This window comes from Equus przewalskii, chromosome 21, assembly GCF_037783145.1.
Source record: "Equus przewalskii isolate Varuska chromosome 21, EquPr2, whole genome shotgun sequence".
NCBI lineage: Eukaryota > Metazoa > Chordata > Mammalia > Perissodactyla > Equidae > Equus > Equus przewalskii.
The window spans coordinates 20,426,809-20,445,268 of NC_091851.1; the positions used below are offsets into that span (position 1 = coordinate 20,426,809).

The following is an 18,460-nucleotide window of genomic DNA, read 5'->3' on the forward strand; positions in this document are numbered from 1 at the left end:
GAAATTGAGAATACTTTGACATTAATAAAACCAAAACACAAAAAAACAAAACTTATGGGATGCAGCTAAAGCAGTGCTCGTAGATGTATGTATATTCAAAAGGAAGAAATGTCTCAAGTCAGTAGCCTCACATTCTACTTTAACTCTTTAAACTGGAAAAAGAAGAGCAAATTAAATCAGAAGAAAGCAAAATGGAGGGAATAGTAAATATTAGAGTGGAAATTAATGAACTAGAGACTATAAAAACAATAGAGAAAATCAACAAACAAAAACTACTTCTTTGAAAGATCAACCAAATTGAAAACCTTTAGCAACACTGACCAAGAAAAAAGAGAAAAGATTCAAATTATTAAAATCAAGAATGAAAGAGAACCATCACTACCAATCTTACGAGATTAAGATATATCATAAGGGAATATGATTAACAATTGTATGCCAACAAATTAAGTAAACTATATAAAATGCACAGATTTCTAGAAAGACACAAGCTACCAAAACTGTCTCAAAAGAAAAAAAAAAAGGAAAATCTGAATAGATCTATAACAAGTAAAGATATTGAATTGGTAATCAAAAACTTCTCACAAATAGGGACCAGCCCGGTGGCACAGCAATAAGTTTGCACACTCCACTTTGGCGGCCCGGGGTTTGCAGGTTCGAATCCCGGGCATGGACATATGCACCACTTGTCAGGCCATGCAGTGGCAGGCATTCCACACATAAAATACAGGAAGAAGGGCACGGATGTTAGCTCAGGGCTAATCTTCCTCAAAAATAAATAAATAAATAAATAAACAAATAAAAATTTTAAAAAACTTCTCACAAATAGAAGACCAGACCCATATGACTTCATCAGTGATTTCCACCAAATGTTAAAAGAATTAACACCAATCTCTTACAAACTCTTCCAGAAAGTAGAATAGGAGAGAACACTTCCCAGTTAATTCCATGAGGCCGATATCACCCTAATACTAAGACCAGGAAAAAGATGAAAGAAAACTACAGATCAATGTCCTTCATAAATATAGGAGCAATAATCCTGAAAAAACATCCTGCAAACCAAATCCAGCAACAAATAAAAAGTATAATGAACCACAACCAAGTGGGATTTATCCCAGGAATGTGAGCTTGGTTTAACATCTAAAAATCAATTAATACACAATATGGGATGGTTAATTTTGTGTCAACTTGACTGGCCACGGGCGTTGAGACTCCACGTTATTTCTGGGTGCGTCTATGAGTGTGCTCCCAAATGAGACTGGCATTCTAATCAGTGGACTTGGTAAACCAGATTGCCCTCCAACGTGGTGGACATCGTTCAGTCCATCGAGGGCCTGAATAGAGCAAAAGACAGAGGAAGGAAGGCTCCGCCCATCTCATCTCATCTCCTCAGGTCCTCAGTCTGGGATTTACGCCGTCAGCTCTTCTGGTTCTGAGGCCTTCACATTAGGACTGAGTTATGCTACTGGCTTTCTTGGGACTCCAGCTTGCAGATGGCAGGTCATAGGACTTCTCAGCCTCCACAATCACGTGAGTCAATTCCTCCTAATAAGCCTCCTTTTATATCTCTATCTATATATCTATCTGTATGTATATCTACATCTATGTCTGTCCTATTGGGTCTGTTTCTCTGGAGAACCTTGACTAATATACAATATTAGTAGAATGAAAAACAAAAACCGCATAAATTATCTCAACAGAGGCAGGAAAGCATTTGACAAAATTCAGTGCCGTTTTGTATTATAAAAGTCAACGAACTAGAGAACAGGGAATTTCCTCAACCTGAAAAAAGGAATCTATGAAAAATCCACACCTAACATCATACGTCATGCTGAAAGGCTGAACACTTTCCTCCTAAGGTCAAGAACAAGAAATGGATTCCATTCTCAACGTTTCTATTCACCACTTCTATTCTGGAGGTTGTAATTAGAGCAATTAGGCAAGAGAAAAGAAATAAAGGCATTCAGATGGAAAGGAAGAAGTAAAACTATTTCTATTTGCACACGACATAATTTTGTACAAAGGAAACCATTAAAATCTATTCAAATAAATGAATGAGTTCAGCAAGTTTGCAGGATACCAGGTATAAAAATCCATTGTATTTCTATACACTAGCAATGAACAGTATGAAATGAAATTAATAAAACAGTTGCATTTACAACAGCATCAAAAGGGGGAAATATTTAGAAATAAATTTAACAAAATCAGTACAAGGCTTTTGCTCTAAAATCCTAAATAAATGGAACAACGTCTGATATTGATGAATTAAAGACTCAATATTGTTAAGAAGGCAGTAATCCTCAAACCGATCTACAGATTCAATGCAATCCCTATCTAGTCCAAGTTATCTGTCTTCCAGAAATTGACAAAATGATCCTAAAATTCATATGGAATCTCACGGGGCCCCAAATAGCCAAAACAATCTTGAAAAAGAAGAACAAAGTGGAGACCTCGCCCTCCTTGATTTCAAAACTTACTACAAAGCTATAATAATCAAGACAGCGTAGTACTGGCGTAGGGTAGACAGACAGATCAATGGAATAAAGCTGAGGGTTCAAAAATAAACCCTTACTTTTATTGTCAATTGATTTTCAACACTGGTCCCAAGGCAACGCAATGGGGGAAAGAATAGGCTTTTCAACACATGGTGCTGAGACAACTGGCCAGCCTCAGGCAAAAGAGTGAAGTTGGACCCCTACCTCACATCATCCACCAAAATTAACTCGAAATGGATCACAGACCTAAATGTGTGTGCTAAAAGTATAAAACTTTCAGAAAAAAGAAATACAAGTAAATTTTCATGACCTAAAGTTAGGCGAGGACTTCTTATACATGATTCCAAAAATGTAAGTGATAAAGGAAAAAATAGATAAATTGGGCTTCCTTAAAATTAGCAACTTTTGTCCTGCAAAGGACACCATCCAGAAAGTGGAAAAGATAACACAGGGAATGAGAGAAATTATTTGCAAATCGCATATCTGAAAAGTGACAAGTATCCAGAATACATAAAGAACTCTTACTACTCAACAATAAAAGACAAATAACCCAATTTAAAAATGGGCAAAGGATACGAATGAATAGAATGTCTCCAAAGAAAAATTACAAATGGCCACAATCACATGAAAAGATGCTCAACATCATTCACCACTAGGAAAATACAAATCAAAAGCTTGAGACACCATTTCCCACCATTAGGATAGCTATAATGCAAAAGACAGACAATAGCAAGCATTGGCAAGGATGTGGTGAAATTGTTACCCTTGGACATTGTACATTGGTACATTGGTGGGAAGGTAAAATGTGCAGTCACTTTGCAAAACCAGTCTGGCAGGTCCTCAAAAGCTTAAACACAAAGTTGCCATATGACCCAGCAATGCCAGACTTGTAGGCATACACCCAAGAGAAATTAAAATACATGTGTATACAAAAAATGCTCATAGCAGCATTATTCATAAAACCCAAAAAGTGGAAACAACCCAAATGTCCACCAACTGATGAATGGATGAAAAAAAATGGTACATCTATAGAAAGAAATGTAGTCCAGCGATAAAAAGGAATGAAATATGGATACAGGCTCCAACAAGCAAGAGCCTTGAAAACATGCTGAATAAAAGAAGCCAGCCACAAAAGACCCCATGCGGTATGATCCCATTTATATAAAGTGTCCCAAATAGGCAAATCTGGAGAGACAGAAAGTAATTTAATGGTTGCCTAGGGTTGGGGAAGTTGAGGGGAAATGAGTGATGGCTAATGGGTAAAGATATTGTATTTGCGGTGACGAAAAATTTCCACAATTGTTTGGGGGATGGTTGCACAACTCTGTGAATATATTTAAAACCATTGAATTTAAAAGGGCCAACTTATGGTATGTGAATTATATCTCAATAAAGTTGTTTAAAAAATTGCATCTTTTCCATGTTTAGTGTCAGATTGTTTTCAGCTAGCTTCCTCATCATCACAAGACGATTGCCATGGCTCCAGGCACCACATCTTCATGGGACAATGTCCAGAAGAAAATCAAAAGGGGTGTGTGGGGTAGGGTGAATTCTTCCTCATGTTTCTTTTTAAGACCAAAGAAATCTTTCCCAGAAGTCCTCAGGCAGACTTCTTCTCACAACTCCCTGGCAATAACTGGATCTCACATCCACCCTTAAAATAAGGAGACTACCACTTCTCTACTCAAAACCTTCTAAGGGTTTCCCTTCTTACTCAGAGCCAAAGTCATTACAATGGTCCAATATATCCTATGTGGCTGAAGCCCTCCCCTTCCCCCTGTCATTATCACTCTGCCACAACCTCTCTAGAAATCATGGAATCTCTAGTATGGCAACTCTAAGTAGGTTTCAGCACGTCCTACCAGCGGCTCAGGTTTGGCCCCAGCCCACTCTTCTGTGGGTCCGCCTGCACTCTTTGCTCTGAGACGGGGACCTTCTTGCTTAGAAGACCATGTTTCCTCCATGGGGAAGAGTCTTTTAACTGCAAGAAGTGTTGGCATTGTTAATAGAAATGACGAGGTAAGTCATACCCACAATTTGAATATTTTTTTGTGCATTTTGTTTAGAAATAATTTGTGTATATTTGTTATTTTTAAAGTACTTGCATGGGGCTGGCCCAGTGGCGCAGTGGTTAAGTGCACACGTTCCACTTCTTGGCGGCCCAGGATTCACCGGTTCGGATCCTGGGTGCAGACATGGCAACACTTGTCAAGCCATGCTGTGGCATGCATCTCACATATAAAGCAGAGGAAGATGGGCATGGATGTTAACTCAGGGACAGTCTTCCTCAGCAAAAAGAGGAGGATTGGCAGCAGATGTTAGCTCAGGGCTAATCTTCCTCAAAATAAAAAGATAAAATAAAATAAAATAAAAAGTACCTGCAATGTTTAAGATTATTTGGTATATTGGAGTATCTAAGAGATTAATTTATGATTCCAATTAAAAAGTGTAATTGAATAATTGATTTAAACTTACAATTTTACCTTAAAAGTCTAAGTGATTATATTGTTTGTAAATTGATTTGAAACACGTAAGGTCTTCAGAGTCGCCATCTGCAGGCATTGCTTCGGTATTTAAAAGCCTTTATTTATTAGGCACATCATTAAAGTACCTAAAAGTAAAATCAACTTTATTAAATTTAATAATGCAGTTTAAAATTTTTAAGTTAATGGCAAGGGATCCTAAAACTTGATTATGAAAGTTTGCTAGATCTAGAGGTAGAATAAGGATTTGTAAACTGAACTTAAAAGTTTAAAGAACTGGGGCCAGCCCTGGGCTGAGTGGTTAAGTTTGCGCTCTGCTTCGGTGGCCCAGGGTTTCCCAGGTTCGGATCCTGGGTGCAGACATGGCACCGCTCATCAGGCTGTGCAGAGGCGGCGTCCCACAGAGGAGAGCCAGAAGGACCTACAACCAGAACATATAACTATGCATGGAGGGGCTTTGGGGAGAAGAAGAAAAAAAAATTTAAAGAACTAGGTTTTTAATTCTAAAATTCATATATTTAACATTAAATTTAAAATTTAAAGTAATCCAAAAGAGTCTTTTCTGTGTATAAACATCATCCTCAGGGGACCCACCCTGATACATCAGGGATGGACGCATGACTCACCAGAGCCAATGAGCTGTGAGACAACGTTTGGCAAGATTTCTGGAAAGGTGGCGCTGTTTTCCTCTGCTTTCTACGAGGGCTACCATGGCATGCCTTCCCCCTGCTACTGTTAGTCAATGGCAGAATGCTACATAGATGATGTGAAGTCTAGGACAATGGGGCCATTGTGTACACAGGAGGACGCAGGCCTATTCTGTGCTGGGGCAAACACGGAGCCAGAGAAAGAAGCTAAACAACACAGCATTGTGAGATCAAAAGAAAGTAGGCCGTGGGGCTGGCCCCATGGGAAGTGGTTCAGTTCCCACCCTCTACTTCTGCAGCCTGGGGATCACAGGTTTGGATCCCGGGCATGGACCTAGCACCACTCGTCAAGCTACTCTGTGGTGGCATCCCACATAAAATAGAAGAAGACTGGCACAGGTGTTAGCTCAGGGACAATCTTCCTCAAGCAAAAAGAGGAAGATTGGCAACAGATGTTAGCACAAGGCCAATCTTCCTCACATAAAGTAGGCCTTTGGTGACATCATTTGAGCTGCTGGATCAACCCTTACCTGAATGTACATCTAGACTCTTTGGTTACATGGTTCCTTTTCTGTTTAAGTCGGTTTCAGTTGGATTTTCTGAAGATGTTCTGATGGGTAGAAGGAGTCAGTGTGGTGGTGTGGATTCAGTGTGGACTTGGATTCAGGCATACCTGGCCTCAAATCCTGACTTAGCACTCTCTAGCTGGGAGGCCGTGGGCAACGCTTCTCCTTTATGAGTCTCAGTCCTCTTCTGAATAATGGCAATGACCCCTCCAGCCACATTCCAAAGGTGCCCAGCCTAGAGCCTCTCAAACCACCGCAGGGGACGAATGCATGTGCTCATTAGTACTTTCCAGTTGCTGGGACCAATCAGGAACAGGGTCCGTGCCTCAGGGCTGAGCCCCTTTCTCTCCCTCCTCTCCTTTTATTATATACACTCATGTCATGTGTGCCCCAGCAATAACTGTGCAGCCGAGTGGAATCACCTCCTCCATCCGCTGGAAACGCAGAGTCAGAGTTACGTCACTCCCCGAGACTCTAGCACATTTTGCTCCCCCATCACGGCTCCCAACGTCCCTTTGGTTTATGTTGTAATTATCTGTGTCCATGGTTTATTGTCCCCACCACACTCAGAGTATCTTACTGACACCAGGCATGGGACCTGGCACGCAGGAGGTACTTAATAAGTGTGTGATGAATGAGTCAATTAATTAAAATACAAACAAAGCCCTTTAAAACTCTCATCCTGTCTGTGTCCTCCTATCTAAACCAGGGACAACAGTTCCCTACTCTCGGCTGATTTTTCTTGCCCGTGAATGCCTGCTCCTGTTCCTGCGAGCTGGAGGGGGCGTGCCCCTTCTCTGTTCTCCTGTTTGATCAACCGTTTCTCCAGTGGGATCTTAAAGCTGTTGGTGATTAAGGCGCTAAAACCTCAGTGAGCCGTCCGCTGATACGGCAGCATCCGTCACTGGCTTCATTTTGCTGCCTCGGCTTTGCCAGCAGATGAGCTTGAGCTACACTATTAACTTTGATGCTTCACTGGAGGCCTGTTCTGTGCCTTCCGTAATGAAATCTGGCAGTTCTTTTCTGTTCTCTACCGGGGCTGGAGCTGAGCCTGTTGGTTCCAGGCATCGGATCAAATTGTCCTCTGAATTTGTCTTTAATTCTCAAACATGAGTAAAACCAAGTCATTTGGAGAGTGGTTTCCTTCATCCACCTCTGCACCAGTGAGAGATGTGTTTAGTACAAGAAACAGAAAACATTACTATAGTGGCAATAGACTGATAGAAGTTAATTTTTCTAACATAATAATACTAGAGGTAGGTGTCTGCTGGTCTTGGTTCAGCAGCTCACCTGTATCAGGACACATGCCTCCATGAGTTCCTTGACCTTTCCCTCATGGTAACAAGGTGGCTGCCATCACACCAGCCATCATGTCTGTGTTCAAGGCAGGAGGAGAAAACAAAAGATTTCAGAACCTCCAACCCCACCCTATGCCCAACTCAGCCGACTTTGGCTTAGGTCTCATTAGCCAGAACTGGGTCACAAGGCCACCCTTAGCTGGGAAAGTGGAGAACAGGACTGTTGAGATGGGCTTAGGCCAATTATGATGCATGCCATGGGTCTGGGCACATGGTCTTCCTGGGCATGTCTACCTCAACCTTCGTCAGACGCTGCTGCAATTGTATTTTGGAGATGGTGCTTGGAGTTGCAATCTGCTATGTTTTTATCCAACCCCTACCTTAGCTGGGGCCTCCCCGCCTCTCGAGATCTAAATAAGATCGGCCAGAACTCTTGGCTCCAACCCTGTGAAAGATTTCCATAAGGTATTGTGAACTTCCAGGGTGGATAGGAGTACAGCCGATACCCTCAATGTCGATTCCAGCTGTGGACTCCTATTTCCTCAAGTGGTCTCTCTGTTCCACTGTGGGTCCCCTGAAAACTCCCCACGCCGTTCTGTCCTCTCCATCAGCACCACCATCCCCCACCAAAGAAAAGAAAGCCAATGCACGCCATGCTTCTGGGAAATGGCCGACTTTAAGGAAGCGTGGTGTCACGGGGAGGAGCTGCGCAGGGCGATATTCCCTAAGCAACACCACAGCGCCTTCTCCAGCCCTGTTCTCAAAATCCGTCCGGCCTGCCAGCGCCAGGCTCTCCTCAGGTCCTTTGCCCCGTGCGGTCCAGGCCCAACATCTCTACACAGCTCACCCCCTTCCCTCCTCTGCTCTCTTCTCCCGCCTGCCTTCTCTCTCCCTGGAGGAAACCACAATCGTCAGCAGAGCGGGCTGGCTCTTTCTCTTTGGTGCCCTGACCCTGCCACCAGCCGGACCCTCACCTTCCACCCCAGCGGCTTATCCAGGAATGTCTCCAGACGAGGAGGGTTCCCCACTCCTTCTCCCCACCAGAGAAGCCCCAATGCCAAATGTGAACACGAGTTTACCTGATCGCATGCCCAGCTTTAGTTGTGCAGTGGTGAAGATCTCAGTTAACCCTCGAGTTTGGGCTTGGGAGGGGGTGGGGGACGGCTAGACCAGGATCCACTGGATTGAAGCCATTTCGTTCTGACCACCTTCAGAAATGAGTGGCTGGCAGGGTCCACGTCGCTCACGACATTCTCTTCACGGATCCTTGGGGAAAGCTCAGACAATCCCAGCGGCTTCCCAGGCCGCCCGTTGTCACCGTCTCCTTCGTGTGCATCCGTACTCAGGGTGAGACTGCAGAGAGTTTTCATCTTCTTTTTGCTTACGTGCACTGAGCATGCATAAGTAAGCACATTAATTTGTATATTTGCATGTAAATATATATGAAACTTGACTCCACAGGGCTCCCACGTTCATCGCCTCACTGGATTTTCCAGGAACCCGGTGAGGCGGGCATGACAAGGTCCTCCCCGTGGAGACCCGACTGTGAGCATTCTCCACATGGGACACCTCAGTGGCTTTGGGACAGACGACCAGGTTCTTGACTCAGTTCCTTCTCCTCGCCTGAGCTTGGTCGTTTCAGCCAGAGCCTCAGTTTCCTCTCCCTGAAACAGTAAGGAAAGCCATCATGGTCGGGTTGTGGCATGGAGTAACGTGGAGGCTTTGTATGCTGGCAAACCCACTTCCTTTGTGGTTCTAGGTCGGTGTCAGCCACGAGAGGAACGCGTGTGAGAGCTGGAAGGTGGAAGCGAAGCCGCCGGGTGTCTGCGTGGAGAGGTGGGCGCAGCTCCCGCGCCCGGGCCGCCTGGGCCAGCTTACCTGCTGTTGGAGCCACAGCCCCTCTGCTCCGGCCGAGGCTCCTCCCGCGGTCCCCCTGACCCTGGGCCAGGCCCCTGTGCAGCTTCTTCTGCCACCAGTCGCCTGCAGCGTCCCTGTCGGAGGCTCGGGGTTGGTGAGGGAGTGAAATAGGTTCCAGCTCATCCTTTTGGATCCTAGTTTTCCTCGTTTTTACCTACTTCACAATCATCTTTCCTTTCCAACTGCCTGGCCTGCTCACTTCAGGGCCAACACCAGACACAGGAGCAACAACCACGGACGGGTAAACGTAACCAACACCCACGACTCTGTAAGGTCAAGTTCCTGGAATACAGCCCTTGTTCTGCATCCTTTCTGGCTGATCTGAACGGTGATGATGATACAATTAATAGGATAACAGATGTGAATGCACCCAGCACATAGTAGGGCCTCAACAAATAGCTGTCCTCCTCTCTCTGCCATGATCCTCATTTGCACTTTGTTCTACTCGGCTGAATTAAAGAAGATGAGGACCGTGGTTTGGGCACCCAAATGACTTTAAGTCCCAACTCCCAGTCTTAGAGAATCCCGTAAATAGTTAGGATTCTTGGGTGCAAATAACAGAGACCCCACCTCCTCCAAAGTAAGCTGAGGGGAAAGAATTACAGGATCCAGATGTTTCTCCTGGAGCTCCAGGGACAAAGGTAGAGCACAGATTTGGGACTCGAAGGCCTTTGGGAGACTTTCTCTCCGTGTCACTCACTGCATCACTGTCATACTCATCCTTCTCTGCCACGGTCACCAAGAGCCGTCGTGTTTTATAGCTCCTCCACTCAAGAGGTCAGCCCACACTAAACTCTTGGTGCCAAATCTATATTCTTGTGAAACAGACTGGTTCAGTCAGGTCAGCAGTATACCTTGATCCAATCCACAGCAGGGGGCGGGCTGGTCACGTTGCTTGAACATGACAGCCTGGGTCCTACCCTATGGTTTGGGTGATTGACTAGTTCCCAGGGAGAGTTATGCCAGGCATCCCCAAAGGCACCCTCTGTACTCAAGAAACACTAAGGCCCCCAACACATCAGACATTTTAATTTCTGCAGCTGTGGATGGACAGACACAAGAGCTTTTGTTCTCTCCTAAGGAGCTGGCCTGGCCGCAGAGAGGCCTCTGATGTGTCCCCTTACCCCTCCGTCCCGCATTATCATCTAGGCAGCTGACCTAGCTCTGGTCCAAACCTGTGAAAAGCATCCAGCATCTCCCAGCTCTGAGGACAAAGTTCACGCATGCGTAGTGAACCCAGTGGACTGGCTTGATTACCATGTAGCCTAGCAAACAAATTCAGCAGCTCAGATGGAAAGAACAAAACAGCAGAACTGACACAGGACGAAACAGAAATTATGAGCAGCACTGTAGCTATCGAAGATGTTGAGTTTGTTATCACAAACCCTCCACAAAGCATCCTACAGGCCCACGTGGTTTCTCCGCGAACTCTAACCATCTCTGGTTGCACCTCCTTGCAGCGTGCGATCTCTGCAGCGAACGGAAAGCTAGAAACACGTTTCTCAGACGCCTGTGCAGCTGGGGGTGTGGATGTAATTTCTTTTGACCGATCAGACGCACTTGTGCAAGACTCGGATGTAGAGGTTAGTTTAATGGGGATGGAGCAGGACGCAGGCCCTAGCTGTGCTGTATGGGTCACAGCAAGGCAACGTGGTGGAGCCGGCAAGCAGCGCCGCTGTTTCTCCTTCTAGGGGGCAGCTTCCTCGTTGTAAGGGACAGGAACTCACTTGGTAGCCCAATTCTGCTGTGTGGTTTTGGGAGTCACTTCTGCAAGGTGAGCCTAGTGGCTGTTTCTTCAATTCTTTTGACAATTCTGTAAGCCACTTAGTCCTCTGGTATAGTGTCCTTTCTGTATAAATTAGCAAGAGTAATTCTGTTCTCTGAGACTGACCAATACATCTTTCAGGTGCAGACCCTAGAGCTGCCTCGTCCAGGAAGCCTTCCTGGATTACTCAGACCCTCATGCATCCCCCTCTCCTCTGAGCTCCTGCAGACTTGCCCATCTGGGCACCTCACCTGGCATTTGCTAGCTGCCTTGTATTGTCAGTTCGTTTCACGGAGACTGTGAGCTCCCTGAGGGCAGGCCCTGAAACCTCACGGGTGGCAATATTTACTATGGTGCTGTGTCCCTTTGCAAATGACTGGTGAGGAGTGAGCTTAAGACCAAGTTCTAATGAATTGCCAGCGAAGCATGAAGGCTATTGAGTAAGTTTTGTCCCAGAAAAAAGAAAAAAAACTGTCTCTTTTTGATCCATCCTTTTTCCCTACCCTGACTTCAGTTTTATGAAGCTACACAGCTGTTTTGTAACCATGAGACCATGAGACAGACGACAAACCCAAGGACAAAAAACCGGCACAGCTGTATCAGTTAGGTTTTGCTGACTAGCAAAACATCCCAAAATGTAGTGGCTTAAAATTTCACAATCGTTTATTTGCTCAGGATGCTGTGGGTCAGAAATTTGAGCTGGACTCAGCAAGGACGGCTCATCTCTGCCCCGCATGTTATTGCCTGGGTCATCCTTACGCCGACGGCCTCCTGGGATGGCTGAGTCTCTCTCTGCACAAGGTGGCCGTTAGCCCAGGCTCGTTCACATGGCAGCAGCATTTCGAGAGGACAAGAATGAAAGCTCAAGGCCTCTGGTGACCTAGACTCAGGACTCTCGCACCCTCACTTCCACTGCATCCTATTGATCAAAGACAGTCGCAAGACCAGCCTCGATTCGGGAGGTGGGAAAACAGACTCCATCTCTTGATGGGGCATTTGCAACTGACCAGAACAGACAAGGATGGTTGGATAGAAAGACAGAAGAAGTGTAGTCACAGATGACACCTTGAGCTGCTGCAAGAATGGAGAACTGCCTCCCTTCAGATTTCATCATACGATGCAATTAAATTTTTTAAAAAGGGGAATCTTTTACCTGTAGCCAAAGGGATCCATAGCTTACATAGTAGAGGTAAGAATAATATCTATTCCCTGGACTGTTGGAGACGAAATGAGAGATGTGTGTAACGCCCTTAGCAGAGCTCCTGGATACAGTGAGCGCTCAGTAAAAGTTAGCGGGTATCGGCAATTATTGGCAATTGGCCTATCCTGAAAAGGCATTACGAGTTCTCATTCTCAACATAACCCACTCCCATTGTGGACTTTTCTTAGCAACTACCAAGGGGGACATACATACGTTGAGCCCGAACCCCACAGGGTCACATGGGCCGGTTACTCAGACTCGGTACAGAATGTGGCTTGGCCGCCAGCTGCTGCAGAGAGCTGGCATCCCCTAGAGAACCTCAGACCAGGGCTGCTGACAACTTCAGGTCCATGGAGCAGGCTTGCAGCTCCAGTCCCAAACAGAAAAGCCTGAGGAAACCACTAAGCTTTTCAGGTGGGGAAACTGAGGCCCAGGGGAGAGAAGGGACACGCCGGAAGTCACACAGTGAGTTTGGAACCAAGTCAAGACTAGAACCCCAATCTCTTAACGTTAAATGATGTCCACCTGGAGACTGGTGGGTTTTTTCCCCTAAGAATGGAAATTCTTGCTCTAAGGGTAAAGATGTGACTAAAAGCCAAACTGAAAGTAGCAATGTTTCCCCACAGGTGGTGACTGGCTGGTGACACCAAACTTTAGAGCTTCTGGGGAAACGTTGTTTGTTGACTGGATATTGGATATACAGTGTGTTCATTTTGTGAAATTCACTGAGGTGTGTGCTTATGATTTGTGTTTATTTTCTTTTAAAGATTGGCCCTGAGCTAACATCTGTTGCCAACCTTTTTTTTTCTTCTTCTCCCCAAATCCCCAGTACATAGTTGTGTATTCTAGTTGTAGATCCTTCTAGTTCTGCTATGTGGGACACCGCCTCAGCATGGCTTGATGAGCGGTGCTAGGTCTGCGCCCAGGATCCAAACCAGCAAAACTCTGGGCCACTGAAGTGGAGCACACGAACTTAACCACTCGGCCATGGGGCCAGCCCCCTGTTTGTTTTTTAATCTGTGTTCTATCTCAATTTTTAAAAAAAAGTTTAAAAAAATGCTTCTCCAAAAAAGGAACCCTCATACACTGCTGGTGGGAATGCAAACTGGTGCAGCCTCTATGGAAAACAGTTTGGAGATTTCTCAAAAAATTAAAAATAGAAATACCATATGACCCAGCTATCCCACTACTGGGTATCTATCCAAAGAACTTGAAATCAGCAATTCCAAAAGTCCCATGCACCCCTATGTTCACTGCAGCATTATTTACAATAGCCAAGACATGGAAGCAACCTAAGTGCCCATTGAATGATGATTGGATAAAGAAGAAATGGTGTATATATATATATATATACACATTGGAATACTCCTCAGCCGTAAAAAGGATAAAATTGTCCCATTCACAACAACATGGATGGACCTTGAGGGTATTATGTTAAGTAAAATAAGCCAGATAGAGAAAGACGAACTCTGTATGACTCCACTCATAGGTGGAAGTTAACATATAGACAAAGAGAACAGATTAGTGGTTACCAGGGGAAAGGGGGGGTGGGGGGAGGGCACAAAGGGTGAAGTGGTGCACCTACAACATGACTGACAATAATGTACAACTGAAATTTCACAAGGTTGTAAACTATCATAATCTCAATAAAAAGTTAAAAAAGAAAAAAGATGCTCCCGCAAGATCTCCTCCCCACTAGAGGGCTCCTGGAAGGTGGACACAGCGTGGTATGATGGAGAAGGCACTGAATTAGAGCTCAGGGAATGTGGGTTCTGGACCAGCTCATCGCCTTGTCTTAACCTGCCTCAATGTCCACTGCCTTCTTTCTAAAAGAGGCATAGCAACACTTCTCCTGCCAAATCCATAGATAGCTTTGGGGGCAATGAGATCAAGGATGTGAGACACCTTCGAAAAGAATCCGTGAGTGAGCTACGTTCTCGCCCCACGAGAGCTCCTACGTCTCGTTTTGTGAATTACTGTGGGGTGCAGTGCGAGGGGGCCAGGTGCTGGTTCAAAAGAGAATTGGGGACCCAGCCCTGCCAGCAGCAAACTAGAACCCTGGCCTGGCACTGGCCTCAGAGTCCTGTTGCTGCCGAGGGTGGCAAATCCAGGCAAAATCAAGACAAAGGTGCTTCACAGGGGCAGCCAGTCTTTGTTGTCAGGGTTTGCTCCCTGCAGAAGCTGACTGCTGCCCCGCTGATGCCACAGGCCTTAGTCACCCTCCCTCTGCAGCCTGTGGGGACATCAGGCGCTGGAGACGGGCCAGGGCCTCCTCCTGCCTCTTTTCATCAGCAGCTCCTCCCAGAAGATGGGAGCTGCTCCCTGGGGAGCGACTGAAACTGCTCTAGGCTGTCAGGCCCAGCGGGAGGGGTAGACGGGCTCTCCAGAAGATCAGCAGGCCAGGGCAGGGATTGTCAGAAGCCGAATTAAAAGTCTCTGGCAATTTGGGTCCTCATCTCTCATGCCATCGGTGCCTATGAAACTAATATATGGTCCAAATTAAAAGAAAAACACTATAGTGTGGGACCGAGGAGGGAGGGTGGGGAAAGGAGGGCCGAGGGCCGAGGACGGGCTGAAGGTGAGAGAGGTTCAGTTCCACATCAAGAGGGCTCTGCAGCCCCTCCCCACATGCCCCCAACTCCCTTACTCTGCTCCACGTAGCCCTCTCACCTGGGACACGTTTTTCTTATTCTTCGTGGTTCTTGTTTACTGCATATGTGGCTCGCCCGTAGCCCTCGCTGCTCTCTGGCTCTCTCTCTGCCCTGCCCGTGGCTGCTCGCTGCAGGCACCCGAGACGCTGCCTGAAGACCCGCATCTGGGGGCAGGAGCAGCTCAGCCTGCAGGTGGGCCAGGCCAGGAGCAGCCCTGAGCGGCAGAAGAATGGGAGGCGATGGATCAGTACCCACATCTTCCTCGCTCTCAGGTGGGACACCGTCCCCCAGAACTCCTCGGAGCTGAGCCCCCGTGCCCACAGCGGTCACCCGCTGTTTCACTTCCTTGTGTGGCTTCTCTCGCTTTTCTGTCTCACTTCCGCTTCTCCCTACCGGTGCGTCCTGTCAGCGCTCAGATCCCAGCCTCGGGGTCTGCTTCTGCCAGAACCAACCTAGGACAGTGTGGCTTTCCCTTGCGAGAACCTAAACGCTCCAAGAGCAAGGCTTTTTGTTTGGTTCAGGGAATGTCGCCCCAGCGCCTAGCTTCGTGCCTGGCACAGCAGAGGCTGTGCAAAAATATGTGTTGAACAGATTGTTTATGCGCTGAATGACAGTTCAACAGATCTTTAAGGAGCGCCTACTCTGCCAAGTTCTGTGCCAGGCATCCGGAACGTTCCAGAAACAAGACAGATGCAAGTCCTGCCCCCTGATGCTCATACCCTAGTAGGAGGAGAACAACAGACAATCACTGCGGGAGGTCATAACTGGGACACACAGAGGGCTGTGGGGCACAGAGGGGACCCTGGGGTGACAACCAGGAGCAAGGTTCGCTTCATGGGCAGGCAACCTATGCAGTGAATCACACAGCACTCTAGCTTAGAGGGGCCCCAAACTTGGCTTAATGCTTCATTGTTGCCATCTTGAAATTCCGAATACATTTTGAACAAGGGCCTACATTTTCATTTTGCGCCAGGCCCAGCAAATCAGGTATCGGGTACTTACTGGTGTGGGATCCACGCTGAGACATGAGAGGCTGCCTGGAGGGAGGGAGGATGCAAAGCATTATGTTCCAGGCAGGGGACACAGCATGTGCAAAGCCTCAGAGGTGAAAGAGGGCCCGGAACATTCTGGAAACTGTAGTATTTTCTTCCAGCTGGAGCGTAGAAAGCACAGGGATGCCAGAGAAGGTGGCGGGGGCCAGACTGTGAAAGGCCATGTGGGTGTTCCCTGCTCAGGAGTGTAGGTTTTTCCAGAGGCCGTATCAGGTGTTAATTGTGGGGCAGGAGGGCGCAGGGGGCAAGACCGGAGGCTGCGAGCCCAGTCAGAGCTGATTCCAAGAATCCAGGGCAGAGAGACAGGGACAACCTGGCAGATTGGAGTGACACTGAGGAGGTGGAAGCCAGTTCTCAGTGACTGATTGGATATGGAGGGAGAAATCGGGCCAAAGTCTGTGTTTACCCAACACCTTCAAAGTGAGAACCCCTGGGGAGAGGCTCCCACGGGCCTGGGCATCTCGCCCTCGGATGCCGGCTATGACTCACCCCAGCTCCAGCTGGGGGAAACGAAATCCCCATGGGGAGAGGCTTGGCTCCGGCCTCTCTTTTCCCAGCTCAAACTCAGGCTGCAAAAGAGCTTTCTGCCTGGAACTTTAATGTGTTCAAAATGACTGTGGCATCTGACTCTGCCTCCCCACGCCTAATGCTGCAGGAGCCTGCAGCCTCCCCCCGGGCACAAGAGAGGAGCTGATGGCACAATGAAGGGGCCTGGCTCCACACCACCGGAGGAGTCCCCAAGGGCAGACCATTCCGTTCTGGTGAATTCTGGAACACAGAGTGTCAAAGCCAGAAGGAAAGTTAGCTGTGATCTCGTCCAACCTCCTTCCCATTTGATGGATGGAGAAACAGAGCCCGCAGGGAAGAAATCCGTTGCTCAAGGTCACAAGGAAGGGCTGGAGCATCCTGGGTTCTTGACTCCCGTTCTGGTGCTCATTCCACCGCCCTGTGTTGCCTCTCCGACCTGTGACCTCTGGCTTCCCCTACTCCAGAGGATTTGGGAGGCACGCAGCTCCAGGTCACAGGATGCCTCAAGATGCTTTTGGCTTCATGGACCAAAAACCTTAACTCAAAATGCTTTAAACAGTAGTTCTCAAAGTGTGGTTGCCAGGCCAGCCAGCATCACTGGAAACTTGTTAGACATGCAAATTCTTGGCTTTGCCTACTGAATCAGAAACTTTAGGTGTGGGGTCCAGACAGCTGTGTTTTAGCAGGTGATGTTAATGCCCGTTCAACTTTGAGAACCACTGCCCGAAGCAGTAAAGATGCTTATCTCACAGCACAGGAGGGCCCAGGGCTGGTTATCTCAGCGGCTCGAGGGCATTATAAGGACCCAGGTTCCGTCTGTCTTTCCAGTCCTCCATCCTCAGAGCACGAGTCTGTCTTCAGGCCTGGCCGCTCCCAGTCACTAGGTGGCTGCCTCCACTGTCAGCTTCATCACGAAAACATCGGGAAGAGAGGAGACTGTTTCTGGGCATCTCTTTGAATCAATGAGAAAATCTTTCCTAGAAGTGCCCCGCAGACATCCCCTCACACCCCATTGGCCAGAAGTGCAGCATGTGGCCTTCTCAGACCAATCACTGGCCAGGAAAATAGTTTTTAGTTAGGAGTAATCTCCAGCTACGGAGAGGAAATACAGCGTAGTGATAAAAAGCGCAGTCTCCAGCCCGTCCACCCCTCAAACCCCGGCTCTGCCATTTTCTTGTTTCATGACCTTGGTCAAGTTACTTAACCTCTCTGTGCCTCACTTTTCTCATCTGCAAAGTGGACATAATAAGAACACCTATCTCATAGGATTGCTAAGAAGACCAAGTGAATTCATATTTAGAAAGCATATAAGACAATACGGTTGCGTGTCACTTAACGACGGGGACACATTCTGAGAAACGTGTCGTTAGGTGACTTCATCACTGTGCGAACATCAGAGAGTGTCCTTACACAAACCTAGATGGTACCACTTACTACACACATAGGCTCTATGGTACTAAACTTATGGGACCGCTGTCGTACACCCGGTCCATTGTTGACTGAAACATTGTTATGCGGTGCATGACTATACCTGGCTATATAAGAGTTTGTCAAATATACACACTGTCCTTTATCCTGATTTTTTCTTTATCTTGCTTTTTATAATGTAACTATAGGGCTTGGGGATCATCCAATAACAGTATAGAGAGCACTTCCTGGTTCCCTTTTTGTTTTGGTTGCAGAATATTCCATTACATGTGTGTACATAATTCAGCAACTAGGTTATTTTAATGTCTTTGCGATTACAAACAGTGCTGCAACAGATAAACTGATTGTTTCATGTGTGTGCGTGTATAAATGTAAGACAACATCCTAGAAATAAAACTGCTGGGTTGAAGGATTCGTGGATTTGCAACTTTG

At 46.7% G+C, this 18,460-nt stretch overlaps 1 long non-coding RNA gene across 3 annotated transcripts in view; it reads right to left on the reverse strand.

The window, feature by feature from the left end:
• Positions 1 to 15,402, reverse strand: part of LOC103559773 (uncharacterized) — a 32,861-nt gene extending 17,459 nt beyond the window's left edge. Inside the window, exons 1-2 of one of the 3 annotated variants that reach the window (XR_011531020.1) lie at positions 15,040 to 15,402; positions 8,566 to 9,150 (exon numbers count right to left, since the gene is read on the reverse strand). This is a non-coding gene — a long non-coding RNA (uncharacterized lncRNA). Of the gene's footprint in view, positions 1 to 6,152; positions 8,527 to 8,565; positions 9,151 to 15,039 lie in introns of those variants that run through there. The other 2 variants (XR_011531022.1, XR_011531021.1) reach the window with 2 other exon arrangements.
• Between the last annotated feature and the right edge of the window lie 3,058 nt (positions 15,403 to 18,460).